The sequence below is a fragment of the Lissotriton vulgaris genome, chromosome 1_1 (assembly GCF_964263255.1).
Source record: "Lissotriton vulgaris chromosome 1_1, aLisVul1.2, whole genome shotgun sequence".
Taxonomy (NCBI): Eukaryota; Metazoa; Chordata; class Amphibia; order Caudata; family Salamandridae; genus Lissotriton; species Lissotriton vulgaris.
This window is the reverse complement of record NC_141685.1, coordinates 1,956,916,560-1,956,942,789: the sequence shown is the minus strand read 5'-3', so window position 1 is coordinate 1,956,942,789 and position 26,230 is coordinate 1,956,916,560.

The following is a 26,230-nucleotide window of genomic DNA, read 5'->3' as shown; positions in this document are numbered from 1 at the left end:
CATGGCCAGCTTGTGAATGATCTTTTGGATGCATTGACTTTGCCTACGCAAGTTGCGATTGTTAAATGTAGTGCGCATCGTAAGGTGACGGATGATGTTGGTCGTGGTAACGCGTTTGCGGATGAGACTGCTAAGGAGACTGCCCGGAACCTTAGCACTCGAATGTATGTGACGAGTTCGGTTAGGTGGCCTACAGAATCGAGTATGTGTGAAGACACTATCGAGAGTGTGAAAGCAATTCAGAATGAGGCCACCGAGACTGAAAAGACGAAGTGGAAAGAAAGTACGGGAAAGTTGGATGCGAATGGTTGTTGGATTGATTTGTCGGATCAGAAAAGATGGATGTTGCCTGATGCGTATGTGCTGGCCGTTGTGACAATGGCGCATGGGTTAGCACATATTAGCGCGAAAGGTATTTGTAAGTTGCTGGCTCCTGTGTGGAAGAATGACGGCATTACGAAGTGTGCTGAACGTCTGGTGAAGAATTGTATGGTGTGTATAATGTACAACCCTGGCAAAGGAACCCCAACTCCTCCTGGCAGTTTTGCTCCCCCTTCGTATCCCTTTGAGGTGATTCAATTGGACTTCATCCATATGGAGCGATGCAATAACCTGAAATACGTTTTAGTTGTGGTTTGCGCATTCTCTCGATGGATCGAGGCCTATCCCCTCAAAGACAATACTGCTTTGTCTACTGCGAAAATCCTACTGAAGGAATACTTTCCTCGGTATGGAATGCCTAGAGTCGTGTGGTCAGATAACGGAAGTGAGTTTGTTGGAAGTGTGATGAAGAGTGTGTGTAAGGGCCTTGGAATTAATCAGAAATTCCACAGCACCAATCATCCCCAGTCAGCTGGATTGGTTGAAGGGTACAATGGCACCCTTAAACTAAAGTTAGCGAAGATTCAGGCTACGACTGGTCTTTCGTGGCCTGACGCTTTACCTTTAGCATTACTGTCAACTAGGGCGACTGTACACTCCCGAGTAGGGCTTAGTCCCTATGAAATAGTGTTCGGTCGCCCTGCGAATGTGTGGGGGGTTCCTAGGCCAGGAATGTTTTCTGATCTTGAGCACCCAATGCTGATCGATTATCTACATGACTTGACTGCTAAACTGAGGTTAATTCACCAACAGGTTTACGACGCATTGCCGACGCAGACGGAGGGTCCAGGCCACCAGCTCCAGCCCGGAGACTGGGTGGTGACAAGGAACTTTTCACGCAAAAATAACCTGGACCCGAGGTTCACCGGACCCTACCAAGTGCTCCTGGCCACGAGGACTGCCGTTCGTCTTGAGGGACGTAAGAATTGGGTGCATGCTACGCACACCAAACGAGTCCCCATCCCTTTGCCAGCAGACCCGTGGGTAAGGAGAGGCATTGCGTCATCTGAAACAGAAACATTGCCGGCGTTTGTGCCTTTTAGCGACGCACAGCTTGTTGAAGAACCCTCAGCGCAGCAGAAAGACACTGTTGAACAATTAGCATCAAAAGACTCAAGACCAGAACACTCAACTGATCAGCAGGACGCTGTCTCTTCAACGGATCCTTTGTTTGACGAGCAGACACGTCCTGGGAAAACCCGATACTTTTTGCGATCCCGCACTAAGGACAAATAAAAGATCTTGCTTTTCCTGTATTGACGATTGTATTACCCCGTTTTCCGTGATCAGTTTTGAACTTTCGTATTACTGTAATTATTTTTGTACATATATTTTGAGCTTCATTCCTTGTACCTTTTTGCTTCCACAGCTGAGAGACTTTGTTTTTGCATACATACATATTGTGCATTGAAGGCCGTAGGGCCGCGCGCGTACTTCCTTCTGGACAGTAGGTCTTGACGCTAGGTTAAAGGCCGTCGGTTCCTGGGAACTCCTAGGGATTGACTATTGCTGCACAGAACGAAGTGCGTCAAGAAACGTTGCGGACGGTCGTAGGGAATGGCATTCTCGAAGCTGAATGATTTGGAGGGAGCTCAAGTCCACAGATTCAAGCTGCAGCAACTCAGTCGCACCAAATGTTTTATATTCCAACTGTTTGTATTGTTTTTGACTGCTTCTGCATTATTGGCGGGTGGGGTGTATTACACGATGTCTTACTTCTTACCTGCTACACCTACTCCTACTCCTTACCCTAATCTCACCTCTACTGCTTCTCCCCATTCCTTTCATATGTTACCGGAACACGAACAGGCTAGACGTGTAGAATTCCGCAACAATTCCTTTATTCAGCTCCTCCATCAGCATCAGTTAGTGGTTAACACTACTAATTGTTGGGTGTGTGGGCTGATGCCACATACTACAGATAAGGGAATTCCATATCTGGTGTTACCGTATAGTTCCCAAGGGTCAGCTCGAGCATTTCAAACAATGTTTCGAAGCGCACTGGGTTTCCACCCCATTCGAGAACCACGTTCCCCCTACTCTGGTCCTACCTCGTATCAAAAACCTTTGTCGATAGCAATAGAGGATTTAGATAGTGAGATCTATGATCCCTCGCTTATTCCCGAAGAAGAGGTACAGGCCTATAGGGTCCTAAGTAGAGGTGAATATAGTGTGTTCACTAGCGAAAAGCAGCTTAAAAGCTCGCCTCCGATATGGGTCGTACCCCACACTGGTAATTTTTGTCTTATGGGTCGTGGCCGAAGATCGCAAGCCCGACTTGGAGCAAGTGCTTGCACTGAAAATTACATTCTGCCGATGTCCTCATCCCCTGTGTTTCTGGCTGCCAAGGGTATATACTTTATCTGCTATGATCGTGCATACACATGGTTGCCTGCTGACTTCATGGGCTCATGTTTCATTGCAAATCTGTTGCCTCCGACGTTTACTGTAGATGCCGATTATCATAAGACTAGAGTTGTGCGAGGCGTAATTAGTGAAGAGGATACTGCCGGTCAAGAGGCAGGAGACTTTTTCAAGGGTTTCCTCCCGTTTTGGGGACCTATGGTCAATAGTAGGAACCTGAGACAGTTGACTCGGGTGGTAGAATCGACAGCTAATATTACTGCCAGTGCCCTTGGTAATATCACCACAGAACTTCAGGCGGAGAGACTTATGACGTTACAAAACCGTATGGTTTTAGATGTCATCTTAGCAGATCGAGGTGGGGTATGTAAGGTGATCCATTCGAGCTGCTGCATTTTCATTCCAGATAATGCTCCTACTGTCTATCAAGCCATCTCGAGGTTGCATAAGATCTCCGAATCCATACACGTGGATGTAGGGGATTGGACGCTGCTTGGATGGTTTTGGGGCCTGATGTCGACTTGGGGTTGGAAAATTCTGATGATCATCGGAGTCGTTGTAGTGTTCCTGTTCACGTGTTGCCTTTGTGTACAGTGTGGTCCTGCCTTATGTGGCCTCTGTGCTACAACGTGTATGAGACAACCATCTGTTACCAAGGGGACTCGGTTGGACAGAGCTATGCTACAGCAACACCTCGATGGTCTGATGAATATCGAATATGATTCCGACTAGTGCTTGCCTACATGAGGGCAAAAGGAGCGTCTGAGGTTCCGTGACAATTGTAAGTGGTGTTTTCGACTCGCACGAATATAGTCGAGTCTGGTATCTCTGAACCGCAAATAACGAGTTTAGTAAGTGTGCGCAGTTTCGCTGTGCTAACTTAAATCGTTCGTTTGTTATGTGGGTTTTTCATCTGTACCCACGGGTTCCATCTTAGATACGGCATCCATTTTGTCTCTTGCCCTCAAGTAGCCAGCGAACGGACGTTGTCCGCTTCGCGACCCTGGGACTCCCAAAATATCTGCGGAAGACACATGTTCTTTGTGAGTGTCTTTATGATGAGGGGGTTGTTACTGTAAGGCAGATGGCGCCGCTCGAGGCTCATCTTGCCGCACGGACTTATTGTCTCAGCCGTGCATCTCATTAGGCACGTCCCTTTGATGCCTGTATCTCGTGTTTCCCGTTACCTCCCCTTTTACACCCTTTCCGATCTTCCCACTGTCTCCGTCTTCCTCTACACCTGTCCTTGTTCCTATTTCGATCTGTTTTACTGCTGATTGGAATTCGCTAATTGTGGGAAGATGGTTTTTACAGTTGGGAACCGCCAAATGTTCCCGCACTTATGTTCCGGACCTCATGTGTTTCAAAGTGACCAAAGCGACCCCTCTGGGGGATAATGATGAGAACCGGGTTGTAAACTTTTGTGTGCCATGTTGTTCTATGGGTAAAAACTGTATAAAAGGAGCGATCCACAGAACCAATTTGAAGCAGTCTCCCCAAGTTGCACGTAGTGTACTTGTCGTGATCTCTGTGTTCCCTGCAGCAAATAAACCTTGAATCTTTGACGTCGAAGGAAGTGTCCCGTGTCTCTGTGATTCGTACGCCGGAGCAGGTTACCCACGAAGGTTTCAGGTGTTGTGCCCTGGCACCGCTGGGTCTCAAAGAACCCAGTCCTTCATGCCAACGGATTTTCTACGCTTTTTATACCAGCGCGTAACGTAAGCATAACAGGTCATGTGACTTGTTTATAAAACTTTTCATTGGTTCATTTTACTTTTGGTTTCCTAATGATAGAAGGCTTGATCATATGACCTAAAAATAACACTTTTCATTGGATTAAAACATTTTTTTTTCCCAAACGATGAAAGCCCCACCTTGTTTCTGGATGTTTCAGACTGAAGCTGGTGTCAGCATGAGAGCACCACCATCTCGTGGCTCCGTCGTGGTCATTCCGCGAGCAATCATGGCAGCCGCTCCCCACCGGAAGCCTGCAGGAGTCGGGGGCCCTCAAGACTTTTGTAAAATCTTCAAGGCTCAGGGGACATCCGATTTCCAAGGTGTCCCAGGGCCATTTTAGTGGACCAGGCCCAAATCCGAAGAGCCGTCCGCCATTTTAAGAGTCCTGTAGCAGCCGCCTATCGCTGCACCGCAAGAGTGGGCGCAACTCAACTACATGGTGAGCGAGACGCTGTAGCCGCAAGAGCGGTCGATAACCAGCTGAATGGAGGATGAGGCACAGTGTAGCAAAAGCGGGCAGAATGGCAACTGAAACGGTAAAGGGGCACCCCAGTACAGCAGACGAGCCTCCACCTGGGGAGGCCCGTTCACGCCGCCTCCCCCCCCCCCCCCCCCCCGGGGCGCCCCACGCCGTTTTTCCGAGCAGCATTGTAGGATGCCAAAACCAGTGCGGCAACTTACTGGACATCACCTGGTTGCCATCCACATCTCAGCGCGTTCTGCTGCCTTGGGACTATTCGCACAACAGACCGCTACTGACGAGGCCTCCCCCCGCACCACCCGGGACGCCCCACGCCATTTTTCGGAGCTGCATTGTAGGATACCAAAAAGCAGTGCGGCACCCAGGTAACATCACCTGGGTGCCGTCCAGAACTCAGCACGTTGTGCTGCCTTGGGACTATTCGCACAAAACACAGCTACTGACCATTGTTGCTTCTTTTTTAAAAAAATGTTTAAATGTATTTACTGTTTTTGTTCCGTTGTATATATTTATAAGTTATTAAAGTGTTATAATCCTACAACTTTGTTGGAGTGCTATATATTTTTAATGTGACACATAATTGTGAAGACTTTGATGTACAAAAAGGCATCCCTGGAATCTTCTGCTTCAGGCTCGGACCCACACACCCTCACAGTGAGAATCCCCTCCCCAAGCACAATACAGGATGGTTATCAGATAGTAGGAACGCGTGTGGTGTGACGGATCTCATGAGGTGGGGGCCTTGATCTACTGTAACTCCTTTGAAGAGGGGTGATTCTCTACAGCTGGGGCCATAAACTACACCTGCAGGACTGGGTGATAGCCTGGGACCGGCCTGGACAATCGGACACAGAGGAAGAGGAGTGTCACAGGGTGCGGTAGTGAATAGGGTGAAAGGGAGGTGTCGGGCGGGCACAGGGTGTGATTCTCAGAGAAGAACAGCGCAGATGGGAGGAGGTTTCTGGGCCATGCATGAGAGAGAGAGCGGGGGTGACCAGTGCGTGGGGGAGATGCTTGCGAGGGAGGGAAGCCATGCTGAGGATCAGCGGCGTGCAGAGAGTGGGTCTGGTCAAGGCATGTAAAATGGCTGCCGTGCTCAACAAAAGTGTGGCATTGCAAAAAAGGCAAGATGGCGCAGACAATGTTTATCAATAAGGATTAATTTATAACAATTATTTTTATCAAAATATTTAATCGCAGTGACAAAATAGCGGTCAACAGTTCCTGATTTCCATCGAATCGAACGTTAACAGACGTCACGCAGCAAAAAAACAAAAACGCTCACGAACAGCGCAGATGGGAGGAGGTTTCTGGCCCATGCATGAGAGAGAGAGCGGGGGTGCACGCAGCAAAAAAAAAAAACGCTCACGAACAGCGCAGATGGGAGGAGGTTTCTGGCCCATGCATGAGAGAGAGAGCGGGGGTGACCAGTGCGTGAGGGAGATGCTTGCGAGGGTGGGGAGCCATGCTGAGGATCGGCGGCGTGCAGAGAGTAGGTCTGGTCAAGGCATCTAAAATGGCTGCCGTGCTCAACAAAAGTGTGGCATTGCAAAAAAGGCAAGATGGCGCAAACAATGTTTATCAATAAACAATTATTTTTAACAAAATATTAACTCGCAGTGACAAAATGGCGGTCAACAGTTCCTGATTTCCATCGAATCGAACGTTAACAGACGTCACGCAGCAAAAAAAAAAAAAAAGCTCACGCACAGCCGCTGGAAGACATGTATCAACATATATGAGCCTCCTCAGCCACCCTCAGAAAACATAAGGGGTCAGGATACGTCTCCCGTACCCCCTTATACCTAGTAATTTAATTAAATCGAAACACAAAATGGCGAATTCACGTTTCGCTACCAGTTTGCGACCCGGTTCGCGAACCAAGAAGCGCTTCTACCACGAAAAATCAAATTTTAATTATTTGCCCCACGGGACCCTTTAATAACCCCAACATCATTCCTAGGGGGTCAAGAAGGATCTACCTTGCCCCCTTTCATTAAATTCCCCCTTCGTTTTTCTCCTCCTCTTGTCTCTCGATCCTACCGAGAGACAAGATGGCGGCCGCACCGGACTGTTTAGAATGTTGACAGACACCGGAGAGCCAATCAGCTTCGCTACGCAAAGCTCCGTAACGCGAAAAGTACGCGATCTGGTGCGCTATCTAGGACGCTGTCACAGATATATCTGTTTTTTTAAACGTTAATTTCTCAAAATCCACTGGAGCACATATATTGAGACCCAGCAAAGGCACATCGGGCTAACAGTCCCTATAATTTTGCCAAGTTTCGTGTAAATCCATTCAGCCGTTCGAGCTAAAAGTGAGGCCAAGGGCCCTATGGAAAAATGAATGGGAAAAACGCGTTTTGGGACCCCCCTTTTTTCTAGGCCCCCCCTGACAGAACCCCCCCAAATTTTCAGGGGCTGCTCAGAAACAAAATGTGCCATTTTCCTGAAAATTTCAGCCGATTCCGTCCACAAACGCCAAAGTTATTAGACATAGAATTTTCAAAAGTTCCATAGAGAAAAAATCCTAACTATATATACCTACTGGCGACCGCCAGTAGGTAATATTTATATATATATATATATATATATATATATATATATATATATATATATATATATATATATATATATATATATATATATATATATATATATATATATACACATATATATATATATATATATATATATATATATATGGATATATATATATCTATATATGGATATATAGATACAAATAGCAAATTCACTCAGGATGAAATTTTAACAGCGGTTAGGCTTGAACAATTATATATTACATATTTACAGAGCAGGAAATTCTTGCCATCGTTCTGCCAGGTGTTCAAGTGGTGGTGTCAAGTAACATGGAGCGATCTAGTCACCCTTGGTGTTGTCTGAGTATTCGGGCAGTTTTTTCTGAGCTTTTAGTAGGTTATTAAGAACAATTTGTTCTAAGTGATTTATGAGGTGAAGAGGTGCACAGCATTATGGGTCAGTGGGGTTTCAGGGTAGTGTTTCTGGGTCCCAGCATCGTACCTCTCTCTTTTCTCCAATGGCGTTCCCATCCTGACTCTTGGGGAGCCGTGCCTCCCCGCGTGTCACTGTGAAGCGATTTCCATAATACTTTCTTCTTCTCTCAAATTGGCCGGGCCCCAGGGTGCATAGTTCCTTAGCTCAAAGGCGGGTCTGGCGGCACTGGACCGTAGGCCACCGCCTCTTCCTACTGGTTTAGCTACCGCGGGCTGGGTCCTGCTGCAGCACTATTTTCAAAAAATTCCGCCTGTTGAAAAAAAAAAATGTAACTTAAAAGCAAACATGTACTGGGCACTTGCAAACCATGCCATCCATTTTCTCTAAAAACACTGGACACAATGTCCTAGTGGAAAGGCGGGATTTCTGCTCTAGAATCAGAATAGCATTTTCTAGAATCCCGTCACAGGCCGATTAGACCTTTTTACCTGTCATAGAGTGTAGAAGGCAATCTATCCTAACAGTGTAACATCAACTTGAACGATCCCCATTGCTTCCCCAAAGAACCACTGACTAAAGATCGAGTTTAAAGATTTATTACAAAGCCAAAAACAGTTGGGTACATAAACACCTCAGCAAAAGATTCAGAAGATAAACAGGCACTAATACAAACATAATTCTACGGAAAAGTCTTAATCGACTAAGAAACAATACAAGTATCAATTCCAAAATCATCAGGCTAACAAGAATTGCTATAACCTGGGTTTTAGTCGGCATCGGAAAAGGAAGGAATAAATCCAGATTAATCTGTCCCTACACTATACTAAGTGACATCCCTACTTAACAAAGTTCCCTCCTATCAAGGTGTCAGTCGTAGTGACTTCCAAAGAAGTACACTCACTTTGTTCGGACTTAGCCTAAGAACCCCTCTCGCATAGCAAAGCTCTCTGCCTGACCAACAGCTTCCTTGGCCCTCATGCGCATCTGCTCTGTGTCTCCTTCGGGGTGCTGTCCTTAATACAAAGACCCCACAATATGGACGACACGCCCTAAGGTACGCCCCTCTCAAAGGTGTTAACTTTCAGAAGTTTCCACTACGACATCTTCATCCTTGTCCGTTGAAAACGGCCTTGGGTCCCAGAGTCTTCTTCTCTTGAAGTTGCTTCCCTAAATTCTGCAGTCACTCCTCCATGTCTGGGACTACCATCCTAACACTCATACGCAATGGGCCCTTCTTCTACAATCTCTAGTTAACCTTGCACCTGCAAAAGAACGCACATAAATCGGCTCACAGTTCCATGCTGTTTGCAATTAACTGTCTAAAAGCAACATTCTAGAAAAGATATTTCCATGATTTAATGTCAAGTGAAACATTCTCAATTCGGCCTACACAGTTTTTTTCCACAACTGGGCCTCTGCACGTTTCTGTGTATCACATCCTAACATGAACAATACATTTTCATTCATTAAGCCTTCATCATTATAGCAAAATGCATCTTCTAAATACATTTTCTAACTTAAGCACTTCTATCTCATTATATGAATACAATAATGAATTTCTAATAAAGCAGCTTAATACACTAATGACATATTGACCATCCCTTAATTGGATTAACACTTCACTGCAAACAATATTTCTAGATTAACGTGGCATTAGTACTTTCAAAACACTTTACGTTACTCTATGTAAATTCTGGCACGTTATTTCATAGCCCTACATCACATTTAAACATGATTAAAGTCCTTTTTATATGTGGGTGCTGATTATTCATGAATATGGTGCACCTCTTACAATTTCTAACTCAGTTTTGCGCTCTCTCAGTCCCCCTTTTGATGACCTGTGTCATCACCACCAACCCAACATTTCTTAGGGTAGGTACTGAGCTACACAGAACTTGTCGCAAGTTTCCCTCGCTTGAGCATCTCAAATGCCCTTAAACTTCGATATTGAGTGTCTTGTAAGTTCTCCATTCTCTGCTCTTGTACTCTCATCGACCTTGCCAACCTATTTGACCTATACCATTTATACAGTCTCAGCAAACCCCATAATCCGATCACACATGCCACTATGATGGTAAGGGGTTTCAGTATGTATCCAAGGAAACTCCTTCCCAGGCTTGCAAACCAGTTTCCAACATTTCCAAATCCCTTGCCAACTGTTTCCCACACATTCTCTTGTGTCAAATCCTCAATTTCGTAATGAATTGCAGTAATGTTACGTATATATTTCTTCAGATCTTTGGAGTTATCTGGAATATACGTGCAACATTCCTGAACCTTTAAAAGTTTACAGACTCCGCCCTCTTTTGCCAGAAGGACGTCTAGAGCAAGACGGTTCTGCAAAACCATTGTCCTTATCGACAGCATCTCACCCTCAATCAACACCAATGACTTAGCTGTACTCATTGACAATTCATCCACCACAGTTGCCAACCGCCGTATCTCCACGTCATTCAATTTCACTCCTAACATTGGTATCGCAGCTCCAAACACATCACCCACTATTGCACCAGCACTCTCTCCTCGCTTTACCCTCGTCAAGTGTCCACCTTCCAAGAGAGCAAAGTCCTCGGTGTGGTATATCTTAGGAAAAATAATCGCCAGGTAACATGCCCCATACCACTTATCCGGCAACCTCACGTATGCATTTTTCCCACAGACAAAGTACACCGTAGGGATCACTTGTACCACCCTCTTCAGGAAATCCTTGGTGTAATATTCAAATGTGAAAGTGTGTTCACAAGTTGTATGACCCACATACACATTTTCATAAAGGCCTGTGGTCTGTGAAGGCACAACTTTCTGTACCTCGTCCAATGCTATCGGACCATAGCTTCCCCTTGTCTTATGCAACTTCTCCTCATCCATCCAATCTACTTTACCTTGCCCTGACGCCTGCAACTGCTTTTGCTTTTGATACATATCCTCTACCTGTTCTATGAACTTCTTCTCTACCTCTGCCAATGAGCAGGTCAAATTGTGTCGGTGAGCATATGAGGTGTCCAATTCGCGTGTTGGAATGAAAAAGTATATAAGTCTATCTTCTCACTTATAATAATCCCACTTGTTCAAGTGTTTATAAGCAGGGACCTCTGGAAGCACAGCATCATAATTCGAAAAGAAATATTCAAAATGATTCCGCCCATAAAATATGCTAAGCAGCAAACTACATGAAATTCCATATGTCAATGGCAGGTGATGGTATCTAATACCCTCGTCTACTGAAGCCGGCAATTGCATACACCCATAACAATCTTTCGCATCCATCGCATCAATGTACTCATACAACAACTTTGCATACGCATTCTTTCCAAAGTTTCCTTTAGACAAATCTGCATGTAATCTACGGCTTTCTTCTACTAGCAAAGCTTTCTCAGCTCCTATGTTGACCTCTTTCTGGCTAGGAGTGGTAATTGTAGGCGTTCCCTCGACCTCCACTTCCTGCTTTTGTGGTGCCAAATAAGAAACTAAAACCAATAAAAATATAAAGAATATCACTACCCCTATAAGTGTGCCTATAATACACTTTGCCCTACGAGTCGGGTTCCCAGCCTCCATGATCTCAGAACAGTGTGGTCCGTTTCCAGCAACAACACAAAGCCTTTTTTCTTTGCTTTTGAAAGTTCTTGAACCACCTCTGGAAGCAGGATTCCTTTTATTTCTCCAATTGCATCCACGCCAGACAACCCTAACCCTTCTCCGTCCTCTCAGGGAAGTCCCTAAATTTCTTCTTCTTCCTCTCGGCCCTAGATATATTCAACAGCTATTTACAAAGTCTTTAATGATCAATGATGATATTTGCTCCAACTGCACATAGCACGTAATCCAAGGGTTCCATTCGAAGAACTACTGATTCATAAGCAGGTATCTCAGGACCAAATGTAGGAAAGATCAGTCTATTCAGGATTAAATCACGTATCTTGCTTAGGTAAGGGGGATTAGGAATTGTGAGTGTCAGTATGCCTTCAATTTCCAGTCCAGGTACCAACAGTACCACTTCCAACTTAACGTTGGGGATCGTACTGGTCACAGTCACTGACCTCACCCTCCCGGACCTCAGTACACCTGGCATTTGTCAAAGGGTAGGTCCACTCCGGGGTGGCGTATCTTCAACAAGGTACTCTCACCCTCCTTGATCTCCTCTGACCTTTTAGCTCTGACTCTTGATTTCCCACTTCTGGGTCTGATTCTTCAGATACAGGTGCAAGATCTCTTTCAGAGGCCAGCCTCACGTTCAGTCGTCTTCGCCTCTCAGGCCAACTTGCCTCTGTGCTGTTCACTCCTCTGCTTCTCGTTGGCACACCCTGCTCATCACTGGCTTCCGCTTGCTCTAGGTTGAGATCACCTTCACAGCAACTTCCCCATTCGGAGGCAGATTCCGTGTCACTGTCGTCGTGATCTCCTTCAGCTCGGTCGGATGAATTACCAGCTTCTTCAGACACCCCCACAGCTTGACTTGTCCCCTCTAGTGGATCTTCCTCCACCGCTGGATTTCCAGCAACGAGAGGAGCTGTTTCTTCCAGGGGTGCTGGAACTCTTCGGGTGTGAGAAGCATGTATCCAGTTCAGCAATCCACCACACTTCACGGCAGTGTTCGTCACCAGGATAACCTGAAACGGGCCTCGCCAGCGCACATCCAGGCAGCTCTTCCTCACGTGCTTCCACACCAGGACCCAGTCACCTGGACACAGGTCGTGACAAAGGTCTCTAGAAGCCAGGATTTCAGCAGTCTGCACCTGAAGAGACACAGAATGGATGACATCAGATAGTCCCTTGCAGTAGTCAAGAATCAGATCATCTGTGATATTTAACAAGGCTGCTGAAGGGACGGACGGTAATCTCATAGCCCTCCCCATCAACACCTCATGGGGTGAGAGTCCTGTCCTCCTGTCTGGTATACTACGCAAGCTCATTAGCACCAACTGTAAAGCATCTAGCCATTTCAGGGACATGGATGAGCACACTTTCGCCATTCGAGCCTTGAGTGTTCCATTTATTTGCTCTACTATGCCAGAAGCCTCTGGTCGATAGCTACAATGCAGTCAGTCTCTGGTCAATGTTCAGTGCAGAGCAAAGCATTTTCACAACTTCACTGTTAAAATGCGTCCCTCTGTCCGATTCCAAAGAGGTCGGGACCCCAAATCTTGGCACTAACTCCCTCAACAATAATTTTGCTACTGTGAGTGTATCGCACCTACGAGTTGGGTATGCCTCAACCCACCTGGAAAACACACATACAATCACCAAGACATATCTGAGGTGATTACACCTCGGCATTTCAATGAAATCCAGTTGCATCCTATTGAAAGTCCCACCAGACCTTCCAATGTGACTCAGTGTGACTGGTGTCCTTTTCCCAACATTCATTTGTTGACACGTCACACACCTCTGACTTACTGCTTCCGCAGCCGTTCAAAACTTGGGATTGTACCAAGTCTGCCTGAACACTCGCATCATTGCATCCCTTCCCAAATGCACAGGACCATGAATCTGTCGAGCCATCGGGCTCACCAACTCATTCAGCAACACAGCTCTCCCATCAGCTGAAATCCACAAGTCCAATTCCCCTCTGACACAACCAGATGTCACCCACACTCTTTTCTCGAACTCTGACGCTTGTTCCTGCATCTTCCTCAATTCATCCCAGGTATCAGCTACTTCGAGTATCATGTTAAGCTCGGTCCCTCCCTGCGTCCCTTCGATAACTTGGTCAGTAAATGAGTAACTTTGTTCTGCACAATAGCGTGCACATCAGCATAACGATTACCCAAGGACACAAAATCAGCACCTTTGCTGTGTGCTGTACATTTCACCACAGCGATTTCTGCTGGACCCTGCAGAGCCTCCAGCAGTAACCTGACAAATTCTCCATTCCTGATAGGGGAACCTGACGATGTCATGTAACCCCTTTGAGACCACAACTGACCGAAGTCATGAACCACACCAAACCCATATTGGCTGTCGGTGTATATGGTGATTCGAATTTTGTTGGCTGCCAAACAGGCACGCGTCAACGCAATTATCTCAGCCACCTGAGCGGAGTGTACTCCTTCCAGGCAGGCAACTTCGACTATCCCATGAATCGTGCAAACAGCAAAAGCCGCTCTTAACTGTCCAGCACTGTCTCTTATGCATGAGCCATCAACAAAGTAAATTTCATCAGGGTCTACCAATGGCTCATCGACAATGTCTGGTCTAGGTTTGGTACACAGTTCAGTCACCTCAAGGCAGTCGTGGTCTTCACAATCATCATCTAAGACATTTGGCAATGGCATTAACGTAGCAGGGTTCAAAACCGAGCACCTCTTAAGGGTCACATTCTCCGTGGCAAGTATGACCTGCTCGTAGCGTGTGAGCCTATTATTGGTCAAGTGCTGCGTTTTGGTCCTGATCATCAACAGTTCTACCGAGTGTGGAACATGTACCATCAGTGGATGTCCCATTACAATGCTTTCACATCTCTCAATGCTGACACCTGTTGCAGCAACGGATTTGAGACATCCGGGCAACGCTGCGGCTACTGGGTCTAAGGTAGTTGAGAAATAAGCAACTGGTCTACGAACACCTCCATGATCTTGGGTTAAAACTGCCAACGCGCAACCCTCTCGCTCGCAGCAGAACAATGAAAACAATTTGTTGTAATCAGGCATTCCTAGAGCCGGAGCACAACATAAGTCCTCTCACAACTCAAGGAAAGCCATCATGCAGTCTGTGTCCCATGGTACCGGATCACTCACATCCTTGTGCGTCAGTTTCTGCAATGGATTTGCCTTCAGGGAAAAATTGGCAATCCACTGGCGACAGTAGCCAACCATCTTCAGGAACATTCTAACCTCTCTTTGAGTCGAGGGCACCATAATTTTCATTATGGCCTCTATCCTGTCAGGAGACACTTTTCTTTTCCCCTTCTCTACTCTGTGCCCCAGATACTGTACCTCTCACAGACAGTACTGTAACTTGCTGGGGGATACCTTGTGTTCATTTTCTGCCAAATGGTTTAACAAGGTAATGGTGTCAATTCTACAAGCATCTTCTGTGTCTGACGCAACAAGGAGGTCGTCTATGTACTGTACGAGAACCGAGTTCTGCGGCAGTACTAGACTCTCAAGATTTCTTTTCAACAATTGATTAAAAATCGATGGGCTCTCTGTATACCCCGGAGGGATACAACACCATGTTAACACGCGATCTTCCAGCTTAAAAGCGAAAAGAAATTGGCTCTCCTCATGCAATGGTATTGAGAAGAATGCCTGACACAAATCAATCACTGTGGACCACTCAGCCTGTGCCGGTATCTGAAACAATATCACTGAAGGATTCGGTACCACTGGACAGCATGGAACAACTATGTCGTTCACTTTTCATAAATCCTGCACAATCCTGAACTTCCCCCTAGGCTTCTGCAAGCCCATGATCGGGGAGTTACATGGACTGCCCATTACTTCCTTCAGAATTCCCTGTCTAATCATGGATTCAATCACAGGTCCCGCAATTGTTTCTGGAGTCAACTTGTATTGGGGTGTTCTTGGATACTCTGCATTAGGTCGTCTCACTTGAATCTTAACTGGCTCCACTCCTTTGATCAATCCAATCTCTTCTCCTGTAAAGTCCCAAACTTCCTGTCTGACTGCCTCTACCAAATCCCAGGGGAGTTCTTCCACCGATAGTGCACGATACAGTTCTATGCACACGTGTGTGTTAGCAACCTTAAAGGCGGCATCATCATCATTTGTCTGTAACTCTACTCCCTTAGGTGTACAGTAGATGGTGCAATTAAGTTTACACAACAGATCCCTTCCTAACAGACACACAGGACTAGAATCGCATACCACGAATTGGTGGCTGTCCCTGAAATTCCCTATTTTTACTGGGACTGGCTCAGTCAGTGGGTTTGTCATCCTCCTATTTGCGACCCCTACAACTTGGATAGTTTGTCCGGAAAGTTAGGAACTACTGCAGACCGTACAGTAGAACGAGTAGCACCCATATCTACCAGAAAGGTAGTGGGGTGTCCAGCCACATCAACTTCTACAAATGGTCCCCTCTGGTCTATCTCCAGTACTTCTCCTAGGGTACAATCCTCCTCTTCACTCAGGCACCGTCCTGTCACTGGGTCAAAGTGATAGTACTCGTCTCTTTCTACCATGAAAGGCATCTGCTGGTAAACCTTGTTCCCTGCCGCAATCTTCGGTGGCTGGGGAACCGGAGCATTAGGAGCAGGAGTCCCCCCTTTTGCCGCCTTGAACTTAGCTACTGTTGCCCTCGGTACTTGAGGGGCCTGACTCTCCTCTTCCTCCTCCTGTACCTGATTTTCCGGGTTATGGGGACACTCGCGTCTCCAATGCCCGATCTCATGACATTGATAACACTTAGTTGTCTTTTTCAGAGTCGCCAGGTCTACTCGTGGCCGTGGGCCATCCTCGCTGTCTCTTTTCTGGCCACCCAATTTCCTCCCTATTGTTCCATTTCCAGACTGACCCTGTCCTCCCGGTTGCATCTGGACTAACATCAGCTTATCCTTGAGCTTCCTAGCCTTAGAGTCTATCTCATCACTGCAGTACCTGGCATACCTCAGGATCTCGTCCAGAGGCTTGTTCTTCCAACAAATCAAATGTTGTTGTATCATGAGACAAATATCGGGTCTCAGTCCCAGAACAGACTTGGACAAAAACTGTCCCATGTCCTTTGGATCCATCACATCCAATCCACTGCACTGCTTGAATATCTGCAATAATCTCTCATAGTACTCATGGACTGTCTCCTTCGGTTCTTGTCTAGTTCGATCTATTTTCACTCAATCTATGTCCTGTGGTGGTACCTTAGTCTTTAACCACGTAATCGCCTGCTCGTACTTTATCATCACCCTAGGTGAGGGACCATTCGTGGCTGCATCTCGTTCTGGCTCCTCTGTGGGCCATTCAACGCTGACCTTACATGCTATCCACAGGTCCCCCGGAACCACAATGTCAAACAATGTGTTCAAATCAACCCACAGTACCTTTGATATCTTAACGAACCTCTCTACCTGCTTGTACCATTCTACTGGACTCTCCCTCAATTTAGGAAATGTGTTCGTAAAGGCAGCCAAATCTCCCCTACTCCAAGGTACATGCACATATCCCCCATGAGCCACCTCCCTCAAGGGGTATGCTTCTGCATGCATCAGCCCCGCTCCCGGTGCTGCCTCAATAGCGCTTCGTCTAACACTCTTTTTCCTTGACCACCTTTCCTCCCACTTCTACAATTGGACCCATGTTCTGATTCCCACAATCAATTCTCTGATGTGGGTTTTTAATCCGATCACTCTCTTCTCTTCCAGATCTTGATCCGAATACTGCAACCTATGGCCACCCTGCAATGCTTTGGTCTTCGTCAAATCCACAGAATACTTGTCTGCTAGTTCGGACAATTTCTCGTGAGCTGTCCTAGCCCTGCGAGTAACATCTTTCGCTACAAACAACAGTTCATCTGGTTCATAGAGTTCTATTCTCTCCAGAGGCAGGGTACCTTCCACTATTTCCTCCACCTCTGATTTAAGTCTCAGCACATCGATTCTCCTTGCCTTTATCGCTGCCCTCAATGTGCCTTGACTAGAGTTTTCACTAGAGTCCCTCCCCTTACATTCCTGACTCACTCGTCTGTCCTCCTCGGGTGTGTCATGGGGAACACTTCCTCGCTCCCATCTTTCACGGTCCCAGTCTTGTCTTCTATCTGTAGATGCAGGGAGAACGCTCCCCTATTTTCCTCCCCCCCACGGTCCCATTCATGTCTGCTTCCATTAGACGTACAGTGAGACACCCCCCTATTGTCCTGACCTCCATTGCCATAACCATCCCTTGACCTGTCGCTCTGGGTATCCACGACTGTTGGACTTGGCCCTTAAGGCAGGTTCACCCCTAATCTTTTTGATTTTAATCTGTGATATGCGTGGATGATTTTCTGGTCTGTGCGCACTTTTTCTCTGTGTCCCAGAGTAAAGTGCGTGCATGTAGTGAGGCTGGCCTGCTCTCCCATAGGGATGCATGGGGAATGTCTGTGTCCCTAGTAATTCCTGATGTGTGGGGAGTGCATGCTCGAATTTGGTATGTGCGTGTTCGTGAGAATGAATGCTTCGCAATGATGTATGTTGCGTGAGTGTGTCATGTGTAGAAATGCCATTTCTGGGACTTGGCATATTACTGGAAAATATGCCTGCAGTGTGATTGGCTGGAGCTGGCTGGTGAGCCTGGCTCCAGGAAGGCTGGATGGGTCTGCCCGGTGGTGAGTGTGAGATCAGCATGCTTGATGGCTTGGGAGGAGTGCACCTGGTCCCTGATGGGCCTGGACTTTCCCCGGACAATGCTGACTCCACCCCCTGTAGTGCGACTGATGGCCCTAGCCCTGCCAGTGAATAGAGAGGGTGGTTGGGGTAAACAGAGTACTTCAGAACCAGCTGCGACTGGTTTTTCCCTCACCCTGCACCCTGAGACAAAGGGGTTTTCCTGTATAAGAAGGGGCTGTGTCCCCATGCAATTTGTCCTGTTCTTGGTTCTGCCTGGGATCCTTGCCAGAGGGGGCTGTTGCTGCTGCAGGGGCCAAGAGGACCGCCACTTGGCTGTCTCCCTGCCTGGAGACCCAGTGTGCTGGCTCTGGCCCTGCCTTGCCCCTCTGCCTGCCTCCAGACCCTGCTGGAGCTTTGCTGCGCCTGGAGGCGCCCTGACATTGATTTATAGCGCTAGGAGCGCTTTCCTTGTGCCCCAGCGCTTTGCGATAATTCTAGCGCTAGGCGCGCTTTCTGGAGTCCCTAAGCGCTTGGGAGCGCTGTATTTTGCATTGCCGGTGCCCACCCGGCATTGGGACCTATTTCGCCGATTTTCGGCAGTAGCGAGTGCCCACCTCGCTTTATCTTTATTTTGAAGGCCGGTGCCACCCGGCATTGCCCCGTTGTGCTGATTTTATTTCGAGCCGGTGCCCACCCGGCATTGCCCCGTGTTCACCGCCGCAGCCCAGGAGCCCTGAAAGCTGTTGCCGGGCCGCTGCCTAGAGCGACCCGGAAGTCCCGCCTCCTGACCCCCAGGGCCGCGCTGCCTTGGCGGCCCCGGCGGAAGTCAGGCGGAGGGAAAGGAGACGAGGCCAGGCGGAGCGCGAGAGGAGCAGCCGGCTCCCGTGTCCTGAGGCTCCCCGTGTGGAGAGGAGCCCCGCGCTGCTGCAGAGAGGCTCCCCGTGAGGAGAGAGGAGCCCCGCCCGCCCTGATACAGCCGGTGAGTGCATGGAAGAGGGAAAGGGGCGTCGGGACACATTGTCGGTGTCCGCCCCTCCCCCGTAGCGCGATCTTGCGCGCACTACTTTGTGAGGCCCGAGGGCTTCAGGGGGCATTTACCTAATCGCGAGTCCCCCGTGAGGGACACCAACGAAGCCTGCCATCTAGATTGGAGCCCCGAGGCTCCTGGGGGCAAGTTGTGTGTTCTGAGCCCAGCGAGGCTCCAACGTGGGCAGCAATTCTTAAGTTGAGAGCCACGAGGCTCTGTGAGGCCATTTGCATTGATTAAGAGCGCTGAGCTCTATCTGCCCATTTTGCTTGGCAAGCCCCTGAGAGGCTCCTTGCCCACCTTTGTTCTTGAGCCCTCCTGGCTCCCACGTTGTGCATCTTGTTTTACAACTGTCCAGCACTTAGTGGACAGTTGCCACGTTTAGGTTTGTGTGCTGTGCTGCCTGCGCAGCTTCCCTGACACTGAGACTCAGGGCATTCCGCCCCTTTCGAGGCCAGTTGGCCTGAGGGACCCTTTTGGAGTGTTGTGCTATGTGCACCCTGCGCATTGTAATGTACTTGATGATGTGATTCTTGCGCATGTGTTCTAACCTGTGCCTTTTCTAAAAGTGACCTGATTAGGTAGTCTTATGGTTATCCCCTTTTTGCTAAATGTGACCTGCATAGAGGATTGTTTATGTTTATCCATTATGCTAAATGTGACCTGCATAGTGAATTGCTGATTCTGCTTACCTTTTCTAAAAGTGACCTGATTAGGTATTCTTATGGTTATCTTCTTTTGCTAAATGTGACCTGCATAGAGGATTAGTGATGTTGCAGTTTATGGTTAGGTTTCCTTCCCTTTGCTAAGAGTAAATTGCTTAGGTGTTGGTATTCCTTCCTTAGGTCCTGGTTACCTGCGTGATTTACCTACAGTGAGTTAGGGTTGCGTAGGAGGTCCCTATTGTTCCAGTGATTACTGGAAGTGTGTTGCATTTATAATTTTGGTGCTACTCATTCTATGTTTACGACATAAGTGTATATCTACCAGTATTATTATCTAACAAGTGCCTACCCCTGACAGTGGTCCATGTGGCCCTGTCCTGTAAATAATTCCCCTTGTAAATTCTGCCCGTGCCCCTGGCACATTGTACAGTTTGCGTGTGTTATCTAATGTGTTGTTTATTATAATACAAAGGCTATTTTTTATATAACCTTGTGTGGAGTCTTTTCTTTGTGGTGGGCCTTGGGTGTTGTTGCTGGGGTGCGTGCGCAAATACTTAACTCATACCGCCTCCAAGTTTAGCCTAGACTGCTCGCGCCACGCTACCTAGAGGGCGAGTGGGGGTTGCCTTGGTGTGTGACTCCCCTGCCCTGACTTTAGAGATGGTGATCCCTGACTGACCTCGACGCGAGTCTTGGCCGGCCAGGGTCCCGTTTCTAACATTGGTGGCAGCGGTGGGATAAGAATTTGTGTTTGCGCTGTACCACAGTGGCGACAGGCCACACTTCAAAGCTCTACATTTTAGATAACCGCATTTTGGGGGATTATTGTTTTTTAGGGAAGTTCAGTTTTGCTTCTCCTGAAAGGTGTCATTTTGTATTTTGTCCAGTACCTTGTTCCCCGCCCTGCTCCCAGAGTTTGGTACCTGTGTCGCTAGTGGTCAGGTTGAGAGAATCAGGGGTGGTAGAAACTGCCTTACCAGTCCGAGGGGAGGGTTGTGTGTGAATGAGTGTGTGTTACGCTGGACAGTGGAGTGCAAGTTCTGAGAGATAGGAATCTTGCTGAATTGTGATTGTATTCTCCTGTTTAGCTCAGACCCCCAGGTTCCCTGTGTCAAACTTTTCGTGAGGACGTCCGTCAAAATGGAGCCAGTCTTTGATCTCTGTAGTCTGTTTAGGTACAGTAGGTTAGAGCTGGTCAGATTCTGCGAAAAGGGAGGCATAGAGGTGAGTGAGTTGGTTACTCAGTCCCAGCTTAGGGACAGCCTGATCCGGTGGCAAAAGGGTCAGTGGGATCTCGAGCACAGAGAGAGAGATAGGGCCCGGGCCGCACGCCATGAGGGTGGTGGGTCTGTGGGGAGCCCTGAAGATTCTGATGATGAATGTGAGTTGGATGGTGATGACAGTGGATAGATGTCAGCAGAGAGTGATGACCCCATAGATAGGGAGTCCCTTGCTGGGTCCAGTGTCAGTACCAGCGCCCCGTCCCTTTCCCTGTCCCCAGAGGAGTGGTTGGATAGGAAGGAAGAGAGGGAGTATCAGCTAGCGTTGGAACAGCTCAGGTTGGAGCATGCCAAGCTAGAGGCTGAGAGGGCCTTGTTCAGGGAGAAGGTAGCCCAAGAGAGTAGGTTACCCCCTGAGTGCATGTGTAATTGTCTGGATTCCCCAGGGAGGGTGGAGTCCAGTGGTGGCAGCTTTTTAAATGTTGGTGTAGACAGTCCCACTCCCAGTTCCCCGAGTATGTTGCCTGTTTCCCCCGCAGAAGAGTTTGGGTTGAAGTTCAGGAGACTTAGGAAACTGCCTCATCAGTCTTGGGAAGACTTTGAGGATGAGTGTTGTGGAGCACTGTTTGATTGGGAAAAGGCTCACGTGAACGACAAGTCTGGCGGATTGTTTTGCATGGTTGTCACAGAGCACCTGCTCAGTTATTGTGTGCCAGAGTTGCGCCAGCATCTGTTGAAGTTTGGATCGTTTAGCGCATGTGAGCTTGCAGCGGAAGCCGACCGATGGGAAGGTGCAAGAGGTTCCTTAGCGCCGCTAGTGAGTGGTTCCAATAATAGTGGGTCAGGTTTTCTCCAACCCAGCGTGGTGGAGGAGGGTGAGAGTAGCCCAGCTAGGTCTCAGTATAGTGAGGAGGGTGTAGGGGCTTGCTGTCTGTCTCAGTGGAGCGGAAGTAAGTATGAGACCGAGAGTCCCCAGATGCCCGAAGCCCTGCCTCAGAGCCTGGATGGTTTCTTTAGGGAACACCAGGGTGGGGACCTATGCTTACCTGTTAGTCCACTTGAGGGAGATCTTCTAGTGTGTGGAGGACCTGGAGCATCTGTGAGCGGAGCTTCTGTAGTTGTGGAGTCTGGCAGTACTGCTCCAGTGGGGAGAGTACAGAAGTCCAGTGAGATGAGTGATTTGGGAGTGACCTGTGAGTCCTCAGAAGTCCTGGAGTGCCAGGCAGTGATTCCACCAAAGGTTCTAGACCGGAGGTTGGAGGTCCAGGTTCAGGGTTTGCCTGACCTGAAGGGTGGGAACACTGTAAGCAGTGTCCTAACCAGTTCTTTCTCCAGAGGTACTGCCCCGGTTGGGAGGGAGCAGGACTCTGGAAGGGGGTGCAGAGGGTGGGGGAGCCCACCTCTGACCCCGGTACCACCTGAGGGGTTAAACCCTAGGTTGGGAGAATGGTGTTTAGAGGGTACCCCTCGCAGGAGGAGGAGGAACCCTAGGAGAAGAGGTAAGGGGAGTAGAGCCTTCCCTGAGACTCCTGGTCCACCTAAGGTTGTAGACCCTAGGTTGGAGAACCAGTGGCAGTCTAGCCCTGTCTTGCAGACAGGAAGAGTGGAGCATGGCTGTTATGTGCCAGGGGTTAGTAACCCCCACTTGGTGAGTTGGCAGGAACCAGTGGCACCTGGGTGGCCTAGGGCCTGGTCCTCGCCGAGGGCAGCTGGAGAGTACCAGTGGGGTAATCCAGTGAGTCCCTACAGTAGCTTTAGAAAGAACCCTAGGGGTTCACAGTGGCGTAAAACAGGAGGGTGTCCCTGCAGTTGCGGGCCCGCGTCCGTGTTTTATCGCCCCAAGCAGGTAAGTCCATCACGGTGGTGATTGGTCTGCCCTGCGTTTTGGCTGGTAGGGGGTTGTGTTGGACTTGGCCCTTAAGGCAGGTTCACCCCTAATCTTTTTGATTTTAATCTGTGATATGCGTGGATGATTTTCTGGTCTGTGCGCACTTTTTCTCTGTGTCCCAGAGTAAAGTGCGTGCATGTAGTGAGGCTGGCCTGCTCTCCCATAGGGATGCATGGGGTATGTCTGTGTCCCTAGTAATTCCTGATGTGTGGGGAGTGCATGCTCGAATTTGGTATGGGCGTGTTCGTGAGAATGAATGCTTCGCAATGATGTATGTTGCGTGAGTGTGTCATGTGTAGAAATGCCATTTCTGGGACTTGGCATATTACTGGAAAATATGCCTGCAGTGTGATTGGCTGGAGCTGGCTGGTGAGCCTGGCTCCAGGAAGGCTGGATGGGTCTGCCCGGTGGTGAGTGTGAGATAAGCATGCTTGATGGCTTGGGAGGAGTGCACCTGGTCCCTGATGGGCCTGGACTTTCCCCGGACAATGCTGGCTCCACCCCCTGTAGTGCGACTGATGGCCCTAGCCCTGCCAGTGAATAGAGAGGGTGGTTGGGGTAAACAGAGTACTTCAGAACCAGCTGCGACTGGTTTTTCCCCCACCCTGCACCCTGAGACAAAGGGGTTTTCCTGTATAAGAAGGGGCTGTGTCCCCATGCAATTTGTCCTGTTCTTGGTTCTGCCTCGGATCCTTGCCAGAGGGGGCTGTTGCTGCTGCAGGGGCCAAGAGGACCGCCACTTGGCTGTCTCCCTGCCTGGAGACCCAGTGTGCTGGCTCTGGCCCTGCCTTGCCCCTCTGCCTGCCTCCAGACCCTGCTGGAGCTTTGCTGCGCCTGGAGGCACCCTGACATTGATTTATAGTGCTAGGAGCGCTTTCCTTGTGCCCCAGCGCTTTGCGATAATTCTAGCGCTAGGCGCGCTTTCTGGAGTCCCTAAGCGCTTGGGAGCGCTGTATTTTGCATTGCCGGTGCCCACCCGGCATTGGGACCTATTTCGCCGATTTTCGGCAGTAGCGAGTGCCCACTTCGCTTTATCTTTATTTTGAAGGCCGGTGCCACCCGGCATTGCCCCGTTGTGCTGATTTTATTTCGAGCCAGTGCCCACCCGGCATTGCCCCGTGTTCACCGCCGCAGCCCGGGAGCCCTGAAAGCTGTTGCCGGGCCGCTGCCTAGAGCGACCCGGAAGTCCCGCCTCCTGACCCCCAGGGCCGCGCTGCCATTGGCGGCCCCGGCGGAAGTCAGGCGGAGGGAAAGGAGACGAGGCCAGGCGGAGCGCGAGAGGAGCAGCCGGCTCCCGTGTCCTGAGGCTCCCCGTGTGGAGAGGAGCCCCGCGCTGCTGCAGAGAGGCTCCCCGTGAGGAGAGAGGAGCCCCGCCCGCCCTGAGACAGCCGGTGAGTGCATGGAAGAGGGAAAGGGGCGTCGGGACACATTGTCGGTGTCCGCCCCTCCCCCGTAGCGCGATCTTGCGCGCACTACTTTGTGAGGCCCGAGGGCTTCAGGGGGCATTTACCTAATCGCGAGTCCCCCGTGAGGGACTCCAACGAAGCCTGCCATCTAGATTGGAGCCCCGAGGCTCCTGGGGGCAAGTTGTGTGTTCTGAGCCCAGCGAGGCTCCAACGTGGGCAGCAATTCTTAAGTTGAGAGCCACGAGGCTCTGTGAGGCCATTTGCATTGATTAAGTGCGCTAAGCTCTATCTGCCCATTTTGCTTGGCAAGCCCCTGAGAGGCTCCTTGCCCACCTTTGTTCTTGAGCCCTCCTGGCTCCCACGTTGTGCATCTTGTTTTACAACTGTCCAGCACTTAGTGGACAGTTGCCACGTTTAGGTTTGTGTGCTGTGCTGCCTGCGCAGCTTCCCTGACACTGAGACTCAGGGCATTCCGCCCCTTTCGAGGCCAGTTGGCCTGAGGGACCCTTTTGGAGTGTTGTGCTATGTGCACCCTGCGCATTGTAATGTACTTGATGATGTGATTCTTGCGCATGTGTTCTAACCTGTGCCTTTTCTAAAAGTGACCTGATTAGGTAGTCTTATGGTTATCCCCTTTTTGCTAAATGTGACTTGCATAGAGGATTGTTTATGTTTATCCATTATGCTAAATGTGACCTGCATAGTGAATTGCTGATTCTGCTTACCTTTTCTAAAAGTGACCTGATTAGGTATTCTTATGGTTATCTCCTTTTGCTAAATGTGACCTGCATAGAGGATTAGTGATGTTGCAGTTTATGTTTAGGTTTCCTTCCCTTTGCTAAGAGTAAATTGCTTAGGTGTTGGTATTCCTTCCTTAGGTCCTGGTTACCTGCGTGATTTACCTACAGTGAGTTAGGGTTGCGTAGGAGGTCCTTATTGTTCCAGTGATTACTGGAAGTGTGTTGCATTTATAATTTTGGTGCTACTCATTCTATGTTTACGACATAAGTGTATATCTACCAGTATTATTATCTAACAAGTGCCTACCCCTGACAGTGGTCCATGTGGCCCTGTCCTGTAAATAATTCCCCTTGTAAATTCTGCCCGTGCCCCTGGCACATTGTACAGTTTGCGTGTGTTATCTAATGTGTTGTTTATTATAATACAAAGGCTATTTTTTATATAACCTTGTGTGGAGTCTTTTCTTTGTGGTGGGCCTTGGGTGTTGTTGCTGGGGTGCGTGCGCAAATACTTAACTCATACCGCCTCCAAGTTTAGCCTAGACTGCTCGCGCCACGCTACCTAGGGGGCGAGTGGGGGTTGCCTTGGTGTGTGACTCCCCTGCCCTGACTTTAGAGATGGTGATCCCTGACTGACCTCGACGCGAGTCTTGGCCGGCCAGGGTCCCGTTTCTAACAACGACCGTCTCCCAAGTTCGCAAATCTGGCCTCAATTCTCTAATCGACCTTGGCAGTGGCCCTCTCAAATCCATTGGTCCTCTTAAACCCCCCCTGTTCTCTGGATGAGTCTGCCGATGCTGCCAAAGGGGTGCTCCTTTCTATAGGTCTGGACCATTGGTTCCACTCGTCCGCCACATTACTTCTACCTTCGCTGGTATTCCTTTCTCTATATATTTGTGGCAGACTCTCATTTTGTGTCTGTTCTGGGTTGTACACTGATACTATGGGACCTATGGTGACAGGTACCGTAAGAGCATCTAGTAGCCTCTGGGTACTGGCTCCCTCTTCGCAGTGCACTTTCTGCACCGTAAATCTTCCCACTACTCTCGCTTCTGGGGTCTGCTGAGATACCCCCTCTCCTTCC